The following is a 16,686-nucleotide window of genomic DNA, read 5'->3' on the forward strand; positions in this document are numbered from 1 at the left end:
ATGGTGATGGATCAATGGAATTTGCATAATTAAGATTAAGGAACTGACCTCACAGCTCATTGTTCCTTCAGTGTGCTGGTTTCAGTCATTATGCAAATGTCCTGTTTATAAGATTGAGACCTGCAGTCAGCTGAGACTGAAGAAGCCACTTGGATGATGATGAAACGTTTCTCCCACAAAACGCTACGAACAGAATCAACTTTTGGAGATTTACTTACCTGGATGATTGAGATGCATCAAGACATTTAAACTGGTTATTTATGGTTGGTTTACACAGCTTGTGTAGGCTTGTGTATGTATGTTTAGCTCTATATACGTGTGTGTGTGTGTGTGTGTGTGTGTGTGTGTGTGTGTGTGTGTGTGTGTGTGTGTGTGTGTGTGTGTGTGTGTGTGTGTGTGTGTAAATTGTGTTGTTTACATTGCTGTGCTTGAGATTCACCATTTACCGAAACCAAATTCCTTGCATGTGTCTGTGCATATACATGGCCAATAACCGCAATTCTGATTCTGATAATATAAATATAACTAAACACCTGTCTAAGAAGCAACATTCATGAAATATGTGTAAGAAAAACATATAGCAAAAATATCTGAGAAACATAGAATGATGGATGAAGATTAAAAGTCACTAACAGGTCTGCTACCATCAGGCTGTGATCTGCACATCTGATCATGAAGAGACAGTTTTAAAGAAACTGCAGTGAAGAGAGAGGATGAATCATTTATGTGAGAAATCTCTCCTTTACGAAGTGAATTAAAGCTTCTGCTTTTATGCAAAAGACATTTTATTAACTGAGTGAAACAAACCAGAGAAGTTTAACAGTGTGTGGCTCCCTCTAGTGGATGTTGTGGAGTATTCTGTTGTCTTTGCTCCAAAGGTTTTTGTACAGAGTTTTGCTGTTTCCTGTCACTGTGGGCTGCAGAGCACAGTAGTACACAGCAGAGTCAGACACTGCAGCAGAGGAGATCTCCAGATGAAACTCCTTTTTTTCTCTCTCATGTATAAACTTCAGCTTTTCTGTTTCCTCTGAATGTTCTGCCATGAGAAGCTGTGGATGTGAACCAGACTTCTGTTGGTACCAGAAAAGTGTCTGAACTACAGCTGAATAGTTGCAGGAGAGAGTCACAGTGCCTCCTTCCAAACTCGTCACTACATCTTTAGATGGTGTCAGTAAATCCTCAAAGGATCCTGAAAACAACAAAGACATATTTCACCATCATGTTTCTGCATCTTTAAACTTAGTTTATAAAAAGTGAATCAATTCAAACAACATCCAGATATTTTCATGTCCATCATCTCCTTTTACATCTCACTCCATCTTTTGATGACTCACCAGTCTGAAAGGAGACTATCATCATCCAAATGAAAAGCAGCAACATGATTTTCTCTTGGACTGAATGAACAATAGAGAGAACACAGCAGCTCTTCAGCTCCTAAATGAAGCCTTTCATGTTCACTGCTGTAGCTCCTCCTCCAAAGGCTGCTTCTTCTGGATAGGCTTGGCCCTGGTTTCTGTGGAGCCTGTAAATAAAGAGCTTTGAATATTTGAAATATTTAGCAGAATGTAGAATAATCTCACTCATGTAATAAACAGCAGAAGTACACGTGTAAACCAGCCAGCATCAACACTGGGCTTGATTCTGATTTTGTGTCATTTCCAGCTGAATGTTGTTCGTCTCCACAAAAAGCTCTTTATGAACAGAACTCGTGCAGATTTCTCAACAGTTTTCTTTCCTGTTAGTTTGCAGCTTTGTGGGAGCTGACTTCTTTAACTGTGTTACAGAGACCTTTACTCCTGTAAGAGCTCAGCACTGGAAGGATTTTTTTATCTGCAGAAAATAACAATAAAAACCTTTTTAGTAGTGATGGGACGTTCTGTATCGAGGCTTCGGAGCGTGTGTCGAGTAATGGAGGGGGCGTTTCCGCGAAGCGCGTATCGAGGCTTGCTTCATTTATGGGAGGAGCTGAAAATGATGACGTCCGAAGCCTCGCTGCCCGGCTGTACCACGTGACTGGTTCATGAAGTGGTTCGAACTTTGCCGCAAGATATGACAGCGATATAAACCCCTCAGACTTCATTCAAAAATGTGGGTGTTTGATGGAGAGTTGCGGTTAGAGAGAGTTTGGAGACCGTTTGGAGGTTTATGAGAGTGAGGAGAGAAAGTCAGGAGAGAATGGAGCCAGCTAAGAAGAGGAGGATGTCCTCCCCTGTGTGGGAACATTTGATCTTATTCCTCCCAACAAGGTATGTAAATTTCTACAGAAGATGTATTTTCATGATACTGATGGTGCAATACAATTTATGTTGAGCTGTCTTGACTTTTGTACAAGGTGAAGTGTTTGCTATGTGCCAGGGAGCTGGGATATAACAACAACACCTCATCCATGCTTAGGCACTACAGAGCTTTGCATGAGAATAAGGGGAACACCGATTGTGGAGCAAGACCAGGTGAGCCATCAAATGCAATGATAATATAGCATGCAGTAATGTTACTAAATGATATAACAATATTATACAACTGTTATAAGTTACGTGTGTGATATTTATATTTGTGCTTTGTCTTTATTGTCTTTCCTCAGGAGAACAATCTCAAATAGATGAAGACCTGGTTAGCATGGTGATTGAGGACTCCCAGCCATTTAGCATTGTGGAGGACAAAGGATTCAAAAGATTTGTTAAATCATTAAATCCCAGCTATGTTCTCCCCACTAAAAAGGTCATAAAAGCAGTGAAAATTTAGTTTTTACAGAATAAAATGTGAACAGGCAGGACTGAGGCTCAAAGCCTCAGTGTGTAGCTGTCCATACCTCAACGTTACAAAAGCACAACTACTGTCCACACCCCAACCACACCTCACCTCACAGTAAATGATCATTTCCATTTCAAGCATTTCCAAATAATCATTTCCCATACTGCCACTATAAATATACACAGTATACTGCCATCACTACAATATACATGTTTTACACACTCCTTTTGTTGTTGACATTTACAGGCTGTGTGCAAAATGCCACACTCTTCAAATTTATGCCAGCTATTATTTTTACGTCCAGTAGGTGTCCTGCTAGAGCAAATGAAGCTTCATGAAGCTTCGCGTTGGGGTGAACCAATTGGATGAAAAGCTTCAGTGCTTCATGGGGCTTCATCTGCCCATCACTACTTTTTAGTTGTTAATATGAGGACGTGTGTATAGCTCACCATGTGGGGCAGTCTACAGTTTCATATGAGATCAGTTTTTACCAACAGTTGGAATCAAAATACTGGTGATTTTATAATGTCTGGATGTGATGTTGATGAAACTCGTGACTAGAAAATCTGAAGGAGAGCATCATCATCTGATGTGATGAGTTCAAAGAGAATAAATGGAACAAGCATGAGATGGTCTTCCTGGTTTGTTATGTGTAGGCTGTGTGCAGACAGGAATAGGACCCAAGGTGCAGACTCCGGAGACAGTCGTGAACTCAAAACAGCTTTAATGTAAAACTCAAAATATAACATAACTGGAAAAATCAAAATAAACTTAAACCAGAGGACTGACAGAACACACAGCTAGGTAAACGGTAGATCGCGACACAGAGAAACACAGGGCTTAAATACACAGAGGGAGCAATCAGGGAATGGGTAACAGGAGGGAAACACAGCTGGGGCAAATCAGGCCTAACGAGACAAGGGGAAGCAAAACCAGATACATTAACATAAGACAAGGACCTTCAAAATAAAACAGGAAACATGATACAGACTGAACTAAAGACACTGACTCGCACGCACTGCAACAGAGGGAACAGAGACGTGGGACCAGGGCAGACACAGACACTGACTGGACACGGGGATATAACAACTAAGGATACACAGAGACGCGAACTAGACAAGGGGATACAGCTGACAGGGGAGACAGAGCAGCTAGAGAAGACAGAGACATAAACCATAAGACAGAACTCAAAGAAACCAAAGACTAGAAATTATAAAAAAATAATAATAATAATAATAATAATAATAATAATAAACTCAAAAACCCTGGGTCAACAACCCAGGCATCCTAACATGGTTGGACTTTTAGCTTCATGTGAGAGATTTTACCTTAAAGAGATAAACCTCTGTTACTCTGTTTATTTTGCTTCTGCTGCATTTCTGCATGTCCTCATCCACTAAATATAAAATAGTGTAAATGAGCAGCTTTTGATGTTTGACAGTTTTTATTGTGCTTGAACGTTCCTGCAGTTGGTTTGTGGTTGATGTGGATTTGCTGCTCATGTGAATCCTCCCACAGTGTTTCATTAGCAGCTGTAACCACAGTGACTCTGATAAAACAGGAATTAGCAGAATCCATCTGATATGAAGCTGTGCTTTGAATACCACTTCCCTCCTCTTTGAAGAGTAGTCAGATATCTGTGTTCAGGTTTTTGTACAGCCTCTTCTACACTTTGTATCACTGTGTTTCTAGAGCACAGTAGTAGAGAGCTGTGTCTGCCAGGGTTAGGGCTGCTATGGTCAGATTAGTTGATCGATCTGATGTTTCTGATTTATATCGTTTATCAGGAATATACTGAGTTGTGGATCCTCTTGCTTCTTTCCAGAGTATAAACTGCGGAGCTTGAAGGTCAGAATGATGTTTGTACCAGTAAACATCAGGGGTGCCACTTATCTCATAGCTACATGTGAGTTTGACAGATTCTCCTTCTGTTTTAGTGACTTCAGGTTGTTGAGGAGTGATTGAGTCTCCAGCTGTTAGTCCTGGAAAAAGAAAGAAGAAAAGTAGTGAAATGCAGTCTGTATATCTGCTTAATGCAGCAGCTTCAACTAAACTTTAATCCCTGTTCTTAAACTCACCTATAATGTGAGATAGAAGCAAAAAGAGGTGCAGCAACATGTCTTTGGAGTTATTAAAGCCAGACAGACAGCACATGAACAATGTTCTTCCACTGCAGCACAATGACCAACAAATAATGTCATTGGATGAGCTCAGGTTCAGTGGGCGGGGCCAGTGAAATAGCTGAGCCAATCAAACAGTTCTGTGCTTCCACAGCAGCTCTGTCTCTGTCTCTGATCTTTACTGCTTCATTTCTCTGTTGTCTTTGTCATCAGTCCAATGACACAAGAATCAGAGGTTTAACAGTGTGTGGCTCCCTCTAGTGGATGTTGTGGAGTATTCTGTTGTCTTTGCTCCAAAGGTTTTTGTACAGAGTTTTGCTGTTTCCTGTCACTGTGGGCCTCACAGCACAGTAGTACACAGCAGAGTCAGACACTGCAGCAGAGGAGATGCTCATCTTGATTTCTGTTCCCTCCACTTGAATCTTCAATCCAGGAACTTTTTCTTCTCCTACTGATCCTGAAGGTGAGTGTGAGATCAGGAACTCTGGAGGTTTTCCTGGATGTTGTCGATACCAGAAGAAATAATCAGAAGGTGACACTTTGTAAGTGTAGGTCAGAGTAACTGTGCTGCCTTCTACGCTGGACTCTTCATCTTTGACTGGAGTGAGCTGATCACATGTGACACCTGAAGGAAGAGAGAACGTTTTCAATCAATAATTGACGTTAATGAATAATTTGAGTTGAACATAGTTTCCTGTGTAGGTGAGCAGACCTGTGAGAGTGAGAAGAATCAGAGGAAACACACAGTGATGTAATGACAGCATGTTGAGGAACATAAAGTTTGTTTTGTGTTGAACTCTGTTGAATGTGGAGGTTTTTCTCTCTTCTATAGTTCAGTAACAGCTCAGCTCCTCCCTGAATCTCTGCTCCTCCTCTCTGCTCTCAGTCACTCCTCCTCCTGTGCTTCACACACTTTATAACCAGAGTTGCTGGTTGCTTCATCATCCCAACAAATGCTAGTTGGGATGATGAAGGTTTCAACTGTTTTGAAAACTTTTCCATTATGTGCAACAAAGAAAATTTGCTCTTTTGAATAAAAATGATTAAAACATGAAAGTCTTACATCATCCATGTGTTCCTTCCAAAGCTGCTGCAGGACTTGTTGTTGCTTCTTTTAAAAAGGCCGATGAATTACTAACGACTAACTCTTGCTGCCTGCAGTCTTGCAGTGCAGCTTGGACTTTGTAAAAATCTTCCACACGTCACATTTGCTTACAGAAGTTTTGTTCAGTATACCGATGCACATGAAACACTAATAATAAAAGTGTGATGTGAGCAGTGAGCCTCACATGAACAGAAAGTTTTGACTTATTTCTCTCAGATTAGTTGTCTTGATTTGTAGAAACGCACAGACACGTCACATTAGGCCTACGAGATCATTTCAAATGTCAGTTATTAACTGACGTATGTCTGTACGTGGGAGCCTTTGTCAAGGCGGCCTTTTGCCAATGGATTTACAGTGAGACCGAGTACGGTGGAAGCAGGGGGTGTTTATTTCCCCACACATACAGTGGGGCAAAAAAGTATTTAGTCAGCCACCGATTGTGCAAGTTCCCCCACCTAAAATGATGACAGAGGTCAGTAATTTGCACCAGAGGTACACTTCAACTGTGAGAGACAGAATGTGAAAAAAAAATCCATGAATCCACATGGTAGGATTTGTAAAGAATTTATTCGTAAATCAGGGTGGAAAATAAGTATTTGGTCAATAACAAAAATACAACTCAATACTTTGTAACATAACCTTTGTTGGCAATAACAGAGGTCAAACGTTTACTATAGGTCTTTACCAGGTTTGCACACACAGTAGCTGGTATTTTGGCCCATTCCTCCATGCAGATCTTCTCGAGAGCAGTGATGTTTTGGGGCTGTCGCCGAGCAACACGGACTTTCAACTCCCGCCACAGATTTTCTATGGGGTTGAGGTCTGGAGACTGGCTAGGCCACTCCAGGACTTTCAAATGCTTCTTACGGAGCCACTCCTTTGTTGCCCGGGCGATGTGTTTTGGATCATTGTCATGTTGGAAGACCCAGCCTCATTTCATCTTCAAAGTTCTCACTGATGGAAGGAGGTTTTGGCTCAAAATCTCACGATACATGGCCCCATTCATTCTGTCCTTAACACGGATCAGTCGTCCTGTCCCCTTGGCAGAAAAACAGCCCCATAGCATGATGTTTCCACCCCCATGCTTCACAGTAGGTATGGTGTTCTTGGGATGCAACTCCGTATTCTTCTTCCTCCAAACACGACGAGTTGAGTTTATACCAAAAAGTTCTACTTTGGTTTCATCTGACCACATGACATTCTCCCAATCCTCTGCTGTATCATCCATGTGCTCTCTGGCAAACTTCAGACGGGCCTGGACATGCACTGGCTTCAGCAGCGGAACACGTCTGGCACTGCGGGATTTGATTCCCTGCCGTTGTAGTGTGTTACTGATGGTGACCTTTGTTACTTTGGTCCCAGCTCTCTGCAGGTCATTCACCAGGTCCCCCCCGTGTGGTTCTGGGATCTTTGCTCACCGTTCTCATGATCATTTTGACCCCACGGGATGAGATCTTGCGTGGAGCCCCAGATCGAGGGAGATTATCAGTGGTCTTGTATGTCTTCCATTTTCTGATGATTGCTCCCACAGTTGATTTTTTCACACCAAGCTGCTTGCCTATTGTAGATTCACTCTTCCCAGTCTGGTGCAGGTCTACAATACTTTTCCTGGTGTCCTTCGAAAGCTCTTTGGTCTTGGCCATGGCGGAGTTTGGAGTCTGACTGTTTGAGGCTGTGGACAGGTGTCTTTTATACAGATGATGAGTTCAAACAGGTGCCATTCATACAGGTAACGAGTGGGGGACAGAAAAGCTTCTTACAGAAGACGTTACAGGTCTGTGAGAGCCAGAGATTTTCCTTGTTTGAGGTGACCAAATACTTATTTTCCACCCTGATTTACGAATAAATTCTTTACAAATCCTACCATGTGAATTCATGGATTTTATTTTTCACATTCTGTCTCTCACAGTTGAAGTGTACCTCTGGTGCAAATTACTGACCTCTGTCATCATTTTAAGTGGGGGAACTTGCACAATCGGTGGCTGACTACATACTTTTTTGCCCCACTGTAACCAGCTGGTGAGCTTTGATTCCCTCACATGCAGACCAGCTGCAGTTTCAGAGGAAAGATTCAATATAAAAATAGAATAAAACTTTACTGCAGATTTGATATGAAGGCAGCAAGCACAGAACAGGTTTCCTGTTTTAGCATCAGACATTACAGGGAGGGCAGAATTATTAGGCGAGTTGTATTTTTGAGGAATAATTTTATTATTGAACAACAACCATGTTCTCAATGAACCCAAAAAACTCATTAATATCAAAGCTGAATGTTTTTGGAAGTAGTTTTTAGTTTGTTTTTAGTTTTAGCTATTTTAGGGGGATATCTGTGTGTGCAGGTGACTATTACTGTGCATAATTATTAGGCAACTTAACAAAAAACAAATATATACCCATTTCAATTATTTATTTTTACCAGTGACACCAATATAACATCTCCACATTCACAAATATACATTTCTGACATTCAAAAACAAAACAAAAACAAATCAGCGACCAATATAGCCACCTTTCTTTGCAAGGACACTCAAAAGCCTGCCATCCATGGATTCTGTCAGTGTTTTGATCTGTTCACCATCAACATTGCGTGCAGCAGCAACCACAGCCTCCCAGACACTGTTCAGAGAGGTGTACTGTTTTCCCTCCTTGTAAATCTCACATTTGATGATGGACCACAGGTTCTCAATGGGTTCAGATCAGGTGAACAAGGAGGCCATGTCATTAGTTTTTCTTCTTTTATACCCTTTCTTGCAGCCACGCTGTGGAGTACTTGGACGCGTGTGATGGAGCATTGTCCTGCATGAAAATCATGTTTTTCTTGAAGGATGCAGACTTCTTCCTGTACCACTGCTTGAAGAAGGTGTCTTCCAGAAACTGGCAGTAGGACTGGGAGTTGAGCTTGACTCCATCCTCAACCCGAAAAGGCCCCACAAGCTCATCTTTGATGATACCAGCCCAAACCAGTACTCCACCTCCACCTTGCTGGCGTCTGAGTGGGACTGGAGCTCTCTGCCCTTTACCAATCCAGCCACGGGCCCATCCATCTGGCCCATCAAGACTCACTCTCATTTCATCAGTCCATAAAACCTTAGAAAAACCAGTCTTGAGATATTTCTTGGCCCAGTCTTGACGTTTCAGCTTGTGTGTCTTGTTCAGTGGTGGTCGTCTTTCAGCCTTTCTTACCTTGGCCATGTCTCTGAGTATTGCACACCTTGTGCTTTTGGGCACTCCAGTGATGTTGCAGCTCTGAAATATGGCCAAACTGGTGGCAAGTGGCATCTTGGCAGCTGCACGCTTGACTTTTCTCAGTTCATGGGCAGTTATTTTGCGCCTTGGTTTTTCCACACGCTTCTTGCGACCCTGTTGACTATTTTGAATGAAACGCTTGATTGTTCGATGATCACGCTTCAGAAGCTTTGCAATTTTGAGACTGCTGCATCCCTCTGCAAGATATCTCACTATTTTTGACTTTTCTGAGCCTGTCAAGTCCTTCTTTTGACCCATTTTGCCAAAGGAAAGGACGTTGCCTAATAATTATGCACACCTGATATAGGGTGTTGATGTCATTAGACCACACCCCTTCTCATTACAGAGATGCACATCACCTAATATGCTTAACTGGTAGTAGGCTTTCGAGCCTATACAGCTTGGAGTAAGACAACATGCATGAAGAGGAGGATGTGGACAAAATACTCATTTGCCTAATAATTCTGCACTCCCTGTATTGCCAATAAAGCAACACATTTATTGTACGTTTGTTTCTTACCAAAGGAAAAAATCAATAAATAAAAATCTGGATTATTTATTACTTCTTACTGATGCTCACCAGGGAAACTGAAGGACATTACTCTATATTAAAGAAAAAACTTTGGACCTTCCTACTGTTGCACGGAGGTCCGAAGGATCTGCCAGGAATGATGACCTGTTTCCTGGAGAATTGATTGGTCGGTGGGTGGTGATGTCATACCTGTTGATCTCTAATGTGGAACTGAACCTTTTGTGTGGCAGGTTAGTTCACAGCATAAGTTTCTTTGGTGATTTGTCCTGGTGAGAAGTGAACCACCTTCGTAACACAGAAACCCGGGACAACCCTGAAGTTCTCTAACACAAAGTAGTGCACGGCTCTGATGACTGCAGCTGTGTTTAATCATGGAAGACACATCAGCACAGTCCCAGAAAACACAGCAACTACATGAGAGGCGTCGACACCTTTGTAGTGTAAAAGTGTTTTTCAGAGGGTCCAGAGACACAGCAAAATAATATCTATAATATCAAACTTTCATAAAACAATTCTTCATATTATACATAATGTAAGAAACACAGGAAACATCAAACAACAGCACAGTAATAAGATGTAACATAACGAGTTATAGATAAGACTTTGTTTAATCATAAGAACAGAGAATTCAGACCTACAGGTGACAGTTTAACAGTGTGTGGCTCCCTCTAGTGGATGTTGTGGAGTATTCTGTTGTCTTTGCTCCAAAGGTTTTTGTACAGAGTTTTGCTGTTTCCTGTCACTGTGGGCTGCAGAGCACAGTAGTACACAGCAGAGTCAGACAGCTGAAGCTTCTGGATCTTCAGAGGAACTGATCTGATGCTGGAATCCAGTGTGGATGAAAATCTCTCCTTGAACTCGTCTGCTGTGTTTCCTTGATCCCCACTATAGCGCATCAGGATGAATTTGGGGCTGTTGTTTCCATCCTGTTTGTACCAGAAGAGAGAAGTACCTGTTAAACTGCTGGTGTTATAGAGACAGTCAAGTGTCACTGTGCCTCCTGCAGCAGCAGTCTCTTCTCCTTTTGCTTGCAGCACGTTGTCTTTTTGTGCTCTGCATTCTGTAAAACACCAACAAACAGTATCAGTGTGCTGTTAAAGAATCACGTCAATGTTGATATCAAAGAAACAGAGTTGTGTTCATACCGAGGCACATAGCAGCCAGCAGCACTGAGATGAACAGAGGCGTCATATCTGCAGTGTAGAGTAACTGTGAGCTACAGCAAGTATAAAGAAGCTGTGATCTCTCTGTTTAGTCTTCATCAACACTAAGTTGGTGGATTAGAAGGAGGAGCCTGATCACAGTGACAGGACTCATTCACAGCCCTGTGTTATTCCCCCTGCTGACAGCTTCACACTCAGCACGTCTTTCTGCTGCTTTCAGTGGATATTTGCTCCTATTGCAGGAAGCAGGTTTAACAGACTGAACTGTGAGTCGAGAAACAAGCACAGGATAAATAAAGAGCAGAGGCTCCGTTTTAATCCAGGAAACCGAAGAATATGAATGTGTGTCAGTGTGGATCATGATGTTCATCTTTAAAATCTGAAGAAGAGAAAACAGTAGAAGAATCTTCTTGTATCTGCCAAAATGTTTCATGACTGAATTTTAACACTGGGAATTTGGAGAGTGTGGAGTCCTGATATCCGGTGTAGTGGTGCAGTGTGGGGAGAAGAATCAGTAGGAAATGAGACGTTGTTGGTCTTTGCAGGTTAAAGTGAAGCTTTGAGACTTAAAGTGACTTCAGACTGAACTTCAACAACGTGTGAAATGGATCTGATACCATCAATGATTTAAATGTCCAATCAGAACACAGAGGAGAAACTGTACCTACGACATCATCGTGAGAAAACACAAAGACGTGATTCTCATAAAAAAAATGAAGGAAAAGTTTAAACCATGCAGGAGAAAATGTGAGAATAACAAAGTAAATCTTTCAGCTGTAAAACATCATTAATGCACCAACAATGTTGGGAGTTTATTACTAGTTACTGTATTTGACTTCTGATGCTTTTTACACACATCATCACTAAATAAGGAATAAAATGTCTTCATGTCTGAACGTTCCTGCAGTTGGTTTGTGGTTGATGTGGATTTGCTGCTCATGTGAATCCTCCCACAGTGTTTCATTAGCAGCTGTAACCACAGTGACTCTGATAAAACAGGAATTAGCAGAATCCATCTGATATGAAGCTGTGCTTTGAATACCACTTCCCTCCTCTTTGAAGAGTAGTCAGATATCTGTGTTCAGGTTTTTGTACAGCCTCTTCTACACTTTGTATCACTGTGTTTGTAGAGCACAGTAGTAGAGAGCTGTGTCTGCCAGGGTTAGGGCTGTTATGGTCAGATTAGTTGATGAAGAAGCTGTTTCTGAGTCATAACGTTTATCAGGAATATACTGAGTTGTGGATCCTCTTGCTCTTTTCCAGAGTATAAACTGAGGAGCCTGAAGGTCAGAATGATGTCTGTACCAGTGAAGCTCGATATAGCTAACACTTGTCTCATAGCTACATGTGAGTGTGACAGATTCTCCTTCTGTTTCAGTGACTTCAGGTTGTTGAGGAGTGATTGAGTCTCCAGCTGTTAGTCCTGGAAAAAGAAAGAAGAAAAGTAGTGAAATGCAGTCTGTATATCTGCTTAATGCAGCAGCTTCAACTAAACTTTAATCCCTGTTCTTAAACTCACCTATAATGTGAGATAGAAGCAAAAAGAGGTGCAGCAACATGTCTTTGGAGTTATTAAAGCCAGACAGACAGCACATGAACAATGTTCTTCCACTGCAGCACAATGACCAACAAATAATGTCATTGGATGAGCTCAGGTTCAGTGGGCGGGGCCAGTTTAATAGCTCAACCAATCAAACAGTTTTGTGCTTCCACAGCAGCTCTGTCTCTGTCTCTGATCTTTACTGCTTCATTTCTCTGTTGTCTTTGTCATCAGTCCAATGACACAAGAATCAGAGGTTTAACAGTGTGTGGCTCCCTCTAGTGGATGTTGTGGAGTATTCTGTTGTCTTTGCTCCAAAGGTTTTTGTACAGAGTTTTGCTGTTTCCTGTCACTGTGGGCCTCACAGCACAGTAGTACACAGCAGAGTCAGACACTGCAGCAGAGGAGATCTGAAGGTTCAGACCATTTCTGTCATCGACCATTCTGACAGAAAGTTTGGAATTTGTTGTGTTTTGTGTTCCCAAGTTAAAGGTCAGGAACTCTGGTGGTTTTCCAGGATATTGTCGATACCAGTAGAACTGATCACTTCCAGTTGCTTGTCTGGAGTATCTGTAGGACAGAGTAGCTGTGCTGCCTTCCAAACTGGACTCTTCAGCTTTGCTGGCAGTGAGTTGTTGACAGCTGACACCTAAAGAAACAGAAATCTGTAAATATTATACAAAGAAATCGTGAATAATAATTAAAATATTAGGATGAAGTTTTTTCACATGTACCTGTTAGAATCATGATGATTAACAGAGAAGTTTCATAACAGCCCAACAACAACATGTTGGACTGAATCTTCTGTGTTGAATGTGGAGGTTTCTCTGTCTCGTCTGCTCTTCAGTCGCAGCTCAGCTCCTCCCTGAATCTGTGTCTCCTCTGGTTTTTATTTCCTGATCAAATCTTGTCACCATGAGACTTTTCTGTGTTCTAACACTCACCTATGCAGTGAGAGAAAAGTACAAACAGGTAAAGGAACATGTTTCAGGTGCTGAAGTCACACAGCAGATGAACAAAGTTCAGCAGAATGAAAAGACTAAGCAGCCTCTCTGCTGCACAGCCTTCTCCTCAATATCAGGCTGTAGTTCTGCACAGAGAGACCATCTCATTGGCTGAGTTCAGCATCAGTGGGTGGAGCCAGACAGAAACCTGTTAAGAGTCTTTATGAACAGCGAAACATCTGCTGGTGTTAAAAGAAACTAAAGAGGTGCAGTTACAAGTACAAGTACATCCAGACAGTGACTTTTACGGCTGGCTTCTCCACATCAGTGTCTGCACAAGTTTCCCGTTCAGACTGTAAAGTTTGGGGAGGAGAGGATTCCCTGGAATCATCAGTGACAGTGAATTCACTGATAACTACACAATTATTTGACAGCAGGGAAAAAAGCATATCTGAACCTGTCTTTATGTTCGGCTGTGATAGTTGTAGCAGTCAGACAGTGAGTGAGAGAGACAATCTGCTGTGTACTTAGAAGCCATTCTTTCTGCTTCTGTTCTGATTCTGAGTTAATTTGGGTTGAACCCAGGACTGTATCGGCGTTGGCTGAATAGCAGTGGTGTTCACCTTGTGGTGTCAGAACACACAGGACGCACAAATAAGGTTATTCCGTCTTTACTGTGATTCTGTAGCTTAACAGCGCAGCACAGCAGCACAGTAATGCAACCGCAGGCTTACAGAGGATGTACAAGAACTCGTAGGTGGGGGGGCTGTTAGCTGTTAGCTAACAAGAGCAGAACATATACAAAATACTGAATATAACAAACATTTAAGTCATGAATTAAGATTCATGAGCTTTCTTCCAGTCTGACCAGAACTACAAATGGAAATTCCGATATGAAGATCTCCATGCACTACTCAGAAAACCTCACAGTCCATGACATTAATTGCCAATACACCCAACAACACAAAACAGCCAATCAACCAAAGCGGTTGCCCCATGATCGTAAGGTCAGGGGTTCGAATCCCCTGAACGGCTACCCTGAGGTACCCCTGAGCAAGGTACCATCCCCACACAGTGCTCCCCGGGCGCTGCACTGGTGTCTGCCCACTGCTTCACTGAGTGAATTTCCCCACGGGGATCAATACAAAGTGTGCAGTATTATTATTGTGTACAACATTAGCAGCATGAACTAGCCACACAGGTGAACAGGCCAATACACATTGCACTTCTACATCCACTAAATGCCTAAAAGACTAAAGCTGTCCTTTCCAGGCAGGGCTCCACGTCCACTCAGTTCTTTAGCAACGCGCACGACTCACACTGTGTGTCGACATCCCCCGCTGAGTCAGTCCGCTCAAACTCTGATCCCTGGAACATGTGTTCAATAGTGCACCTGTGCCCTCTCGCCACAAGGGGGCTCCCACACACAGTTGACAGCCTTTCCAACACAGAGGACAGATTCTGTAAAATATCGGCTGCACATGATCTTGGGTCTGATTATTGTAGGGTCTACCTCACAATATAAAGCACCTTGAGGGGACTGTTGTTGGAATTTGGTGCGATTAATAATGTTTGAACTTTTAAGGTTGTTCAACATTCGTAGTTCTGTTTTGCATTTTGGAACATTTAGTTGTTTATTATAATGCAGTCTTAAGGCTTTACATTACATATTTTGACTTTTTGTATCTGTGTTGGTAGGCAGGTTGGAATCAAATATATGATTTGTAAAGTTCATTGGAGGCGTATAGTGCTCCAGGGACTCCAGGGAGGAAAGGAGTCCACACAACACTCTCTCAACTCAGGGTTTGTCTTACCACACACCTGGGAAGATCAAAACCAGGAGTCTACACAGAAGAAACACACAGCAAATATCTTGAAGCATCAGAAGCAGCACAAACACTGAGCAGGAGGAGCCAGGGCTTCACTAATTCAACAGTCCAGTGAAGAATGACACAAACAACAACAAAGGAACACAAACAACAACAAAGGAACACAAACAACAACAAAGGAACACAGACAGAGGAGAGAGAGAAAACTAAAGTCCAGAGACAGACAGCAAACAAACCGAGAAATCAGCTGGAGACGACAGAGACCATCACATTTGACTTTTAATTCAATGTAGGTTTAATAAGTTTTTAGATTGAGTTGAATCATTTCAGTTTAGTTTGCAATGTTTAAGAATATTTATTTTTAACTGTCATTGCCTGTTTTAGTTTTAGTCTTTATTAATTATTATTGCCTGGATGGCAAACGTCACATAAAGCCTCATAAAGCCTCATAAAGCCTCATAAAGCCTCATAAAGCACATTCTGAACGTTTTGATCAAATTCACAAATATTGAAACTACGGGGATTTCCACCGTTAATCTTTCTTTTTTCCAAGTTCACAAAATAATTTCAGGTCTAGTTTTTATTTTTGTTTTAGTTAACCAAAAGGCTTTTCACATGCAGATTATATTAGTTCACTATAATAACCGTGATATATACACAGTAAAGGTGTTCCTCAAAAATGCACTGTAAGTGTAAGAAGTGGACACGAGTGATGACGAGCAGGTCCAGATGCTTCTAAACACGGAAAGAAAGAAAGGAACATTTTGGCTTCATCTCAGGAGAAAGTAGCGCTGACTAAACTGGTTGTTGCTACTGCAGTGGTCTGAATGCTCCCATCTGTTAATCTACAGCAAAAATCATGACATTTCAAACGTGATCCAAATAAATTAGTTAATCCTGTGAAATTACACTGTCAGAGTGAGGGGCTGCATTAAAATAGGTGACTCTGAAAAATATTTGTAACACAAAGTATTTGCAGTAATGTTGTTCACCTGGTTCAGAGTTTAATTTGTTCCCTTTCCGATCGTGTCCTCTCGTGTCAGCTCCCCTAGTTAAAGGTTCTGACGTCCTGACGGTTGCTGGTCTAGTTTTACCTTCTGTCTCATTGCTTCTGATGATCCTCACCTGCGTCTTGTTACACTCTTGTTTCTCCTGATGCCTCTGACCCTCGGGTGTTTAAATAGTGCTGTTTATTCCTCAGTGTCTGTGTCAGTCTATGTTGACCTACCATCATGTGTTCCCTGGTTGACTGGAGATGAGTTTTCTGGAGTTCGTCTGTTGCTGCCTTCTTAGTCAGCAGTCTTATTGCACCGGTCACCCAGGTCACCACCATCACCGCTGCCACCCAGCATTCAAGCTGTGACGCTGGTGCCCAGCTTGTAAGAGCTCCTGTTATTCGGCATTCCAGACAGTTCCATGAATGAACCAGCTTCATCATTGGTGTGGTTGTGGTGGG

General features: G+C 42.0%; 1 long non-coding RNA gene across 1 annotated transcript; it reads right to left on the reverse strand.

Moving 5' to 3' along the window:
• Positions 1-12,650: 12,650 nt before the first annotated feature.
• On the reverse strand, positions 12,651-16,450 carry LOC309693323. Its single transcript, XR_014272624.1, has 3 exons — positions 16,223-16,450; positions 13,192-13,401; positions 12,651-13,106 (listed from the first exon to the last, which is right to left on the reverse strand). It is a non-coding gene; the product is annotated as an uncharacterized lncRNA (long non-coding RNA).
• Between the last annotated feature and the right edge of the window lie 236 nt (positions 16,451-16,686).

The sequence above is a fragment of the Aulonocara stuartgranti genome (genome assembly GCF_965226115.1).
Source record: "Aulonocara stuartgranti genome assembly, chromosome: 18".
NCBI lineage: Eukaryota > Metazoa > Chordata > Actinopteri > Cichliformes > Cichlidae > Aulonocara > Aulonocara stuartgranti.